The sequence below is a fragment of the Nematolebias whitei genome, chromosome 15 (assembly GCF_014905685.2).
Source record: "Nematolebias whitei isolate Nwh7 chromosome 15, NemWhi1, whole genome shotgun sequence".
Lineage (NCBI taxonomy): Eukaryota > Metazoa > Chordata > Actinopteri > Cyprinodontiformes > Rivulidae > Nematolebias > Nematolebias whitei.
Genome location: NC_056512.1, coordinates 41,282,542 through 41,289,328, shown reverse-complemented (window position 1 = coordinate 41,289,328; position 6,787 = coordinate 41,282,542). Strand labels below are relative to the sequence as shown.

The window sequence follows — 6,787 nt, the reverse complement described above, 5'->3', positions numbered from 1 at the left end:
ATTAGCTCGCTTTTTCTAATTGGCTGTTAGTTTTACTGAGTCTGCTGTAGAAATGTACAAATGTAGCTTTGATCATTTAAGACTATTCTTTTTTTTTTTTTTGTATTTTTGCTCCTTTTCTTCCTCACAAGTGGAGTTTGCTGCAAAATTTCCAATTTTTACCACAATATGCTGTTATTTAACATAAATTCACATGTATGCATTTATATTTTATCCCTGGACTTTAAAAAGTGAAACAATAAAGAATAATATAAAGAAGTTGAGCTGTAACTCGAGGTTTCTTCAACAACGGCTACATGAGCTATAAATCTTACCTTTTTAGCTACTTTTAATGTTTAGCATTTGTTTTAGCTTTTAGCTATGGTTTTGCTAGTTTAGCTTGTGGCTACTGATAGCTATTTGTAGCTTTAAGCTAAGGTTTTAAGTTTTTAGCTATGGTTTTGCTACAAGAAACATTTAATAGTTTGGTTTCATTTAGCTTGTAGCTAATGTTTTAAAACACCTCTAATGTTTTTACTATAGCTTGGCTACATTTAGCTTGCTTAATTTATATTTTAGCAACTGTTTTGCTACATTTAGGTTATAGCTAAGATATTGTAGCATTTATCTTTTAGTCAATGTTTTGCCATTTTGTTTTTAACTGGTTTTACTAAAATGAATCTGATACATTTACATTATTGCTGATACATTTAGCTTTTAGCTAATGTTTTAAAACACTTCTCTAATGTTTTTACTATAGCTTGGCTACATTTAGCTTGCTTAATTTATATTTTAGCAACTGTTTTGCTACATTTAGGTTATAGCTAAGTTTTTGTAGCATTTATCTTTTAGTCAATGTTTTGCCATTTTGTTAACTGGTTTTACTAAAATGAATCTGATACATTTACATTATTGCTGATACATTTAGCTTTTAGCTACTGTATTGCTCATTTTATATTTTAGCTATGGTTTTGCTGCATTTAACATTTAGCTATTTAGTTTCATTTAGATTTTAGCTAATTCAAATTTATTTAGCTTTAAGCTTTGTTACATTTTGATTGCTTGATTTACCTTTTTAGCAACTGTTTTGCTACATTTAGCTCTGAGCTCAACGTTTTGCTCATGAGTGAAGTTTTTATCGGACACTTAACATTTGTTTTACTAATTTAAGCTTTTAGCTAGTGTTGCTACATTAAGCTTTTTGTTAATATATTTCTAATTTTAGCTTTAAGCTCTTGTTTTTTTGCTTTTGGCTTTTTTTTTTTTTTAATTTAACCTGCTACTTTTTTTTAACATTTGTTTTACTAATTAAATCATTTAGCTTAGCTTTTAGCTACTCTTTGGCTATATTTAGCTTTTAGCTAATTTATTTGCAAATGTTAATTTCTACTTTTAGCTATGATTTTGCTGCATTTAAATTCGAGCTACTAATTTTAGCTTTTAGCTAGCATTATAAAGGTTTAATAGCCAATTCTGATTTAGCTGTGGTTATGCTACATTTAGCTTGCTTAATTTGGCTTTTAGCTGCTGTTTTCCAAATTCTATATTGCAGTTACTGTTTTGCTACATTTGGCATTTCGCTAAAGTTTAGCTCATTTCTGCTAAAATTTAGCTTGCTGCATCTATGTTTCAGCTACTTATTTCAGCTGCTCTCTTTCTCGGTGTCGCCACAGCAACTCACGAAGACTTGGCGATTGTTTTTACGCCGGATGTCCTTCCTGACACGACAGACCACCGAGCTACCACAGCCCTCTGTGTGGAGCAGAGCTGCCATCTAGGGCGCCTCGGGGAGCAGATGGTGGGGGTTAAGAGCCTTGCTCAAGGGCCCAGAGTGGGGCAAATGAGGGTGGAGGCTTCACCTTTCCCGTCCACATTTATATATCCATCCAGGGGATTGAACCAACGACCGTCTGATCAGAGGCTCGCCTTTTCAAACCTCTGCACCACCACTCCCCACATCTAGCTTTTAGCTACCGTTTTACTGATTTTAGCTCCCGTTCTGCTTTTTAACGATTCCTTCAGCATGTGGTCGTGTTTTTGTAGAAAATGTCATTTCCAGACGGACTCCTCTCAGTTCTGCGGGGGCCCGGTTCTGATCCGGTCGTCATAAATCGGATGTTTTAGCTGCTTCTAATCCTCGCGTTTGTTCCCCTGAAATATTCAGCTGTTTGATTTCAAAGCTGGAGGCGATCGTTCCGTTCTCCACCTGTTTCTTCTCGTCTGGCAGAATCTGACCCACTTCTGCCACGTTTCTCTCCTCCAGCAGCCGAACAGCTCCTGCTGCTGCCAACTGGAACAGATCTCACCCAGTGAAGACGCAACGGGAGAGAGGAGGCAGAGTAAACGATGGTTCGGTTAAAAGATGGCAGCCGAGTGATAATGTTAGCATGTTGGATGGATGGATGGATGGAAGGATGGAAGGATGGATGGATGGATGGCTGTTCCGAGGAGTCGGCCATGAGGTGGATTTGTTGTGGAACGACCAAAGTTGAGCGTAACCACAGAAGTGTCATTTCCTGCAAAACTGCTCGTTGCTGAATGATTTAGCTGAAAGCTGCTGAAGAAGCTAAAGCTTGCCTGAAATACAAGGACGGAAAACTTATCAGGAAGAAGCTAAACGTGGCAGAGACGTGCTGAAATTGACCAAAACAAAAAAAAACCAAGTTGAGTTCAAGAAGTCTGAATTAGCAGAAAAATGCTAAAAGGGAGGAAAAAAGCTTAACGGAGCACAAACTGCTTAAATTAACAAAAAAAATAAATCAGCTGAAAGAAACACGAAAAGCTGAAATGGGCAGAAATTCCATAAATATAAACTATTAATCCCAAAATGTTGTAATCCTGGTTTCATTAGTTCTAGATGCTGCTGGCGGTGGGCAGGAAGGAGCTCCTGTAGCGGTTCATCCCACTGCGGATCTGAAGAAATTGGTCTATTGGACTTGGCGGCCCTCTCGGTCCTCCTGGGCAGCAGGACCACCTGAATGTTGGGCAGACCTTCTCGCTGAGCGATGGTCTCCTCCCAGCAGCTTGTTGAGCTCCTCATCATTGCAGACAGCCAGCTGCAGGTGTCGGGGGATGATCCTGGTCTTCTTGTCAGGAGTCGTGTCTCCCTCCAGCTCCCGGATCTCAGCAGTCAGGTACTCGACCACCTCCTCCTGGTAGACGGGGATGCATCCACGGCACCTCCTTTTCAACTCATTTCTGATTTGGGCCTGTAGTTTAGGTATTTGAGCTACGAGATGTTAATCAGCTGCTCCTGGTTAAAAAAATGAATAAAAGAAAAACTTGTTGCCATGGTTACGCATTATAACCAATGTCCAAAAGTAAAAATGTTCCAGTAAAATCCTTCCAGCTGCACAGCATCCGACACAAGAGAAAATAATCATTAAAGTGATTTATGGAAAAGAGGAATTCAAGTTTTCAAAAGCAGCATCCCAGAATGTAACAGATGCTCAAACACGCACCTTGAGCGGCGCAACTCTGGAATATAGAAGCTGAAAAGAGCAAATAAAAGCTGAAATTAGATGACAAGTAGACAAAAAGCTGAAATTGACATGAAAGGAAAAGTTAAATGTTGCTGAGAAAGAAGAAAAAAAGCTGAAATTGGCCCAAAAAAAGGAAATGAATTACAAGTAAGAAGCTGAAATGAGCTGAAAAAGGTTTTAAACAGCCGAAAGGCTTTGAAGGTCGTGAAGAGAGCTCCATTTATTTTCTGAGAAAAACATGGCCGACAAAGCTAATTGCTTCAATAGGTAAAAATTACACAAATACCAAAGTCGGAGCAGGAATGTCCTGAAGGAGCCGAACGTTTTGATACAAAAACTGCATCACGAGTACAGAAGAAAAACAAACCTCCAAAGTGAGATGATTTCAACATTCACACGTTTAAAAACAAATTATAAATTAAAACGCCTAAAACTAACGTCATTTTATGCTGAATAGTTCAGGATCACTCTCGGCTACTACCTCACCAGGTTTTAGCTCGGCCTCTGCAAACTGAGTTTGAGCCGTTCTTGTGTTGCGTCTGACGTTTTGTGACGTCCTGCGTGACCTCAAAGGAGCTGCTAGCGCTCAGAGTGCATGTTCGGGATGACTCGGCTACTACCACACTAGACTTTAGCTGGTTGTTTAGGTGGCCATCATGAATCAGGTTGACTGCTCTCAAAAGTCACTCGAGCGTTGGAGATTTGTTCTCGTCCAATAAGCGCCGCATGCTTCACACAAGTTTTACAAACTCAAACCGTTTTTCTAACGTGCACGTTTACATTTGCACAAGTAGGAATATTCTGCATGAGCAATTTGTCAATCACCAGCGGTGCTCGTGTCGGTCAACACGAGCGCGCGGGTCAGATTGTGACTTTTGAGACTTTCACTGCTCCAGATTCACAAAGGTGATGCTGCGTTCAAGGCTGATGAAAAGTTGGGACATCTGAGCCTCACCAGACTGAGTCAATGGGGAAAGACTCGTTTCTAACTTGGAGCTCAAACGCCCAAATTAAAATCTGTAATTTAATCTACACTCTGGCATCACAGGTGGCGGGTGATATGCATTCTTCCAAAGTGTGTGTGTGAGTGTTTTTATTTCAGGTTACATTGTGGGGACCAATTTTACAAAATTCATGCATTGTGGAAACCAACCGCTCTTTATGGGGACCAAAGCCAGGTCCCCATAAGGAGAAGTCTCGTTGAGGGGTTAGGTTTAGGACTAAGGTGTGATTTGTGGATGGGTTAGGGTTAAGCATGTACTAGTAATGGTTGGGTTTAGAAAATGAATGGAAGTTGATGCAAAGACCCCCAAAAGTACATTTACAAGAACGTGTGTGTGTGTGTTCCTGCAGTACTGGGTGGATCCTCCTCTGTTCTGTTTTCAGCTCTGAATATAAATATATATATACACACATATATATATATATATATATATATATATATATATATATATTATATATATATTTATATTCAGAGGAAAGAGTCAAACTCCAGAACATCAAAGACACTAGGAGGAGGAGAGACGTGCTGAAGGAGGGAGGGGTATACCCTGTATCCGGGTAATGACAGAGGAGGAGGAGGGGCGAGAGGGGGGGTGAGGAAGAACCATAGATAGAAGGAGAGAGGGGGAAGACGTGGAGCGAAGGATGGGGAGTGTGTCGGACCAGAGAGACAGAAGTGTTACTACAGATCTGCTGCTGCAGGAGGAGGAGGAGGAGGAGGAGAAGGAGGACGGGCTGGGAGCTGAGGACGATGAAGACGATGCTCTGCTCTTCAGCAGCACGCGGGACCAACTGTAATTTCTTCATCTGCTGGTCGCTGTGAAGGAGGGAACCTCCTATTATCTCTTATTTTCCCCTGTATCTGGCAACCGCTGACTCTGCTCCTCGCTGCTCCCTCTTCTCCTTTTTACCGCCTCCTTTTTGTTTTGTTCCAGAGGAGGGATTTCTCTCCTTCATCAGGGATGTTAGCGCACAGTAAGAATGCTTTCTTCTCTTGCATGCGGACCGTGGGTTTGTTAAAGGGATGCTGGAGTCAGGAGGAGGAGGAGGGGGGGAGGGGGGATGTGTGTGCAGCAGGAGGTGGGAGGAGGCGCTGCATGTTCAAGTTTACTGCATTGATGTGAAGCTCACATGGCTGGCAACGACTCTGCATGAAACGAGTCAAAGTGAGAAGGTTTGGATGCGAGGGACATTCGGGATGTTAGAGGATGTCCAGACGAGGACATGAAGACGAAGGGACTTGATTTTAAATGTTTCCCACACGCTTCATGTCCAACACGGACAGGCGTGTTCCTTTAAATAAAAACTAAAACTACAGCGGTCACTGAAAGAACTGAAAACTGACAAAAGTAATAAAAAGACAACAAAAAAAAAATCCACCAGAAATACTAAAATAATCAAAAATCAGGGAAAGATTCGTACTAATCTGTCCTCAAGGACATGTCCAACTCCGGTGTCTTCAGTCTGTAATCAGTCTGCCTGTTTAGAGGGTGAGCGGTAGTCACAGGGCTGTTTGGTGTCACGTGTGTAACACACTGAACATGCAGCGCAGGAAGCCGAGGACAGAGTTGGCTCAGAAAGACATTTATTGACGTCCTGTTGAAGGTGAAGACCACCAGACCGTCTCCAAGCAGCTGTTCCTCTGCAGCTGCTCAGATCATTCAGAAGGTCCAGAGGACTGGAGACGGCCTCCCTGGACATGTCCATAAGAGGACAACTGATGAGAAACTAAAGAGACAGATAATAAGAATGAGTCCAGATCAACTTCCAAACAGATTAGAGGTGAACTTCAAGGTCAAAGGTCATCAGGGTCTGATTGAACCGTCCGTCTTTGAGACAAAATGGACCTGATGGAAGACGACCAAGGAGGACACCCGGTCATAAAGACACACTGGAATTAGTCAAAAATGACCCAACAATGAAAGAATAGAACCCTGTTCCTACAACGGGGGAAGAGGCTCGGTTCTGTTCTGAATCTGGGTCAGAGTGTCCAGAATCTGTTCTGGGTACAATGAAATCTCAAGACAATCAACGTCTTCTGGAGCTGAATGTGTCAGGAAGTTCGGTGTCAGTCGCAGGTCATGGTCCTCCAACAGGACAATGACCCAAAACACAGCTAACAGCACCTGAGACTGGATCAGAACCAAACCTTGGACTGTTCCGAGGTGGCCTTGTGAGTCCTAATCCAAATCCTGTTGAACACTTGAGGAAGGAGCTGAAACATCTGGAGGAGGAACATTCAAACCTGAAACAGCTGGAGTTGTTTGACGAGATCACCTGAGGACAGGTGGACCAGAACAGCTGAGGACAGGTGGACCAGACCA

At 42.0% G+C, this 6,787-nt stretch overlaps 1 protein-coding gene across 1 annotated transcript in view; it reads left to right on the top strand.

Moving 5' to 3' along the window:
• Window positions 1-5,201: 5,201 nt before the first annotated feature.
• Window positions 5,202-6,787, top strand: part of shank1 (SH3 and multiple ankyrin repeat domains 1) — a 103,730-nt gene continuing 102,144 nt past the window's right edge. Inside the window, exon 1 of the mRNA XM_037689217.1 lies at window positions 5,202-5,438. The gene's annotated coding sequence lies outside the window, so the exon portion shown is untranslated. The remainder of the gene's footprint in view (window positions 5,439-6,787) is intronic.